The sequence below is a fragment of the Haplochromis burtoni genome, unplaced genomic scaffold, assembly GCF_018398535.1.
Source record: "Haplochromis burtoni strain Fernald_Lab_line unplaced genomic scaffold, NCSU_Asbu1 Contig_298, whole genome shotgun sequence".
Lineage (NCBI taxonomy): Eukaryota > Metazoa > Chordata > Actinopteri > Cichliformes > Cichlidae > Haplochromis > Haplochromis burtoni.
In genome coordinates, this window is record NW_024582659.1 from 242,208 (window position 1) to 245,196 (window position 2,989).

The 2,989-nt window shown below is 39.3% G+C and overlaps 1 protein-coding gene across 1 annotated transcript in view; it reads left to right on the forward strand.

Moving 5' to 3' along the window:
• Nucleotides 1-767: 767 nt before the first annotated feature.
• The window catches only part of tsc1b (TSC complex subunit 1b), a gene marked incomplete in the record, with an annotated part of 24,267 nt that continues 22,045 nt past the window's right edge, over nucleotides 768-2,989 (forward strand). The window contains 1 exon segment of the mRNA XM_014339761.2: nucleotides 768-840.

Below are 2,989 nucleotides of genomic sequence, written 5' to 3' on the forward strand. Positions count from 1 at the left end.
ATGAAGCTCGCACACAAGAATTTCACTCACATGTGCTGTACCAATGTACCTGCACATGTGATGTGACAATAAAAGTGATTTGATTTGATTTGATTTTGATTTTAGATTGTGTGGAGTAGCTTTGACCAGTGGTGTGCAGGCATGTGTTCAATTACTGGGCCGCCCTGATGTGTATTTGCATATAATTAAATGTATAAAGTAAAAAAACAAACAAACAAACAAACAAACAAACAAAAAAACCCTGCCTCATACATTTGACTTAATTATTCAGGTTAAAGAAAAATAATTGTATTTCATGGTGGATTTTCACCAGTATTTATTTATTTATTTATCTGTTTTTTTATATCTTTTATTTTTTATGTTTTTAATTATTTATCAATTTTGGTTTTCTTTTTATGGCACGAATGAGCTTCCATATATTTCTACCAACTACTGCCACCTGATTTAATAATAATAAAAATATATACAATTTCACTCTCTGCATGCAGGCTTCATTCTTCCACCAGTTGGGTGATTGAAAAATATTATAAGCTTTATTTAGCTTTGAAAATATAGATAAATATATATGTTTACATACATCATATATTTATTTATTTATTCCGAGAAACGTCTGTAAATGCTAATTCTAGCGGTAAAGTATGCCAAGCAAGAGAGTTGGAGCTTTTTTTTTTTTTAGATGTAATTTGATTTCGAGTGGTAAAAGTTGCGGTTATGACGCGCAGTGCTCCAACGCCTGGGATTATTTTTGCATGCAGGCTGACAGCGGAGGCACACTGTGGTGGGATGGGCTGTGAGCTGTTCAAGATGGCGGCGCCCTGTGGAGTGCAGCTACTCTAACAGGTAAACAGGTCCGATTTTTTTACATCTCGTCTGTTTTTCTCACTACGAATTTCAACGCACAAGTTACGTTTTGGTGAAAGCGATTAGTTTCGCTTGTTTCTCAGCTGGTTGAATGCGGCTGACAGAGTGAATTCTTCGCCGAGTGTGGGTCGCAGCTCCCAGCTAACGTTAGCTCTCAGCGGTGGGACTGACTTGTTTTTGGGGAGACCTGTGATGGGTAGATGTTAAGGCTTTAAGCGTTTCGTTCTGGTTTTATCTGGCTTTTGTTGTTTATTTATTAAAAAAGCAGTGCTCAGTTTGCCAGAGAGGAGACGTCTGCATAGTTTTATAATCGGATAAAGTCAACCCAACCCTGCCCATTGTTCCCTGCGAGTTGTTTACGACAAGCAGCAGCCTCTGGTCAGTCCACATACAGCGGGGAGCTCTGCTGCTTTTCAGCCCCACATCTCGGCCTGTCCTGGCTCTGCACGGCCCTCCTCTTCCATGTCAGTATTTTTCCAGTCTTTACGGCCTTTGTGTATTTTTATTTGCTTTTTCACGCTTCGCTATTCATCCCTGTGACAGATCTGCTGCTCCTTTCTGCAGCGTCTCATTTACAGCCAGCAGTTTACTCAAATTCACCTCAGCAGTTTTTTTTCTATTGTCACACCAGCCATTAATATCCTGTTGTTTTTTGCTGGCTTGTCAACGCCTCAGCTTTTTCAATCACTCCAAAGACGAAATGGGTCACTAGTTTCACACTTTGACCCCCTCGAGCTCTCATTTCTGCCTGTCACATTGGCTAAGCTGTTAAAATTCCAGCACTGGTAGCTGGGCCTTTGCATTATATATAAACACTAACCTAACACATTGCCTGAAGGGATAAATGTTTATATGTGACACTTCTTTAGAATCCATTCATGTTTATTCATCTCAGTCATTTATTTTCATTTGTAAGCCACCCTAACAACATGTTCATGAATAAATGGGTTTCACAGGGGTATTTAAAGCTTTTCACAAATATTTTAGACCATGTGTGATTTAACCTGCATTCTTTCTGTGCATGCTCACAGTCTTGACATAAATGCGTAAAGACATAAGCTTCGTGTCTCTCCAGAAATGGCAGCGTCCCAAGTTGAACCGGTCCTCTGTAGGTATTTGTTTTTAATATAAGCTCTCAACGAATTAGCAACACGAAAATGGCAACTACTGTGCTGAGCTGATGATAGATGTCCTTAGACAGCTGGTCAGACTGGTGCCCAGGAGATAAGATTAATGTGTGATATACTCATTATTTCCCAGGCAATATAAAATGAACCACATCCCATGCATGCAGCTGACCTTTTTCATTTTTCCGGTCAGCAGCATGCATGGGATGGAAAAAAATAAATAGATGTGACTAATGTCAGTAATACTTAAAGCCAGGTTTGCAGAATTTCCTGGTTTGGTTTCCTATGCAGAATTTTTATTTAATTCAAATTATCATCATTATTATTGTTATTATTATTATTATTTTTGCACATAACTCATTTTAAAAAATGGGAATACTGTGCACCAGCACTTAAGAGTTAGGCACCAAGGCTGCCCTGTGTCATGGTGAGAAAAGGTCCGAGCTATTTCCAGGGAATACTGACTGTGGTAAACTACAGATTAATGTAGTTTACCACAAGCTCCCAGCCACCGACATGGCCTCATACTGCCTGTTTGGATTTCTGGTTCTGGGAATTTTGAAATGATAGCCACCCAGTCATAACTGTTTAGAGTTTGTTTTCAAGTGTTTGAGGTGTTTTCTTTCTTTCAGGATGTTGTTGTGAAGGAAAGAAATTAAATTTTAATTAGTTGTGCAGCACTAAACTCCTCAAGACTCTGCCCCGAAATGTCCAGCTTAGCTAAGCGGACATTTGACAGTGTTACAAAGTCTGTGTGACATCCAGTGGTGCTGATAATTGTCTGGTAAATTTGCAGCGAGCAAGTGGGTGTCATGTGTTCGGCCTCACATGTACACTACCCAGACAGCACCCCTCACCTACCCCAACACAGTATATTAGTAAGTGTAGCCTTAGCTTCTGAAGGAAGCATAACGTTGTACAACATCCAGATCTCATTCTTACATTACCTAAAGACAGTTTATGTAGGTGTGCACAACAAGTCTGAATTAAATATATATATA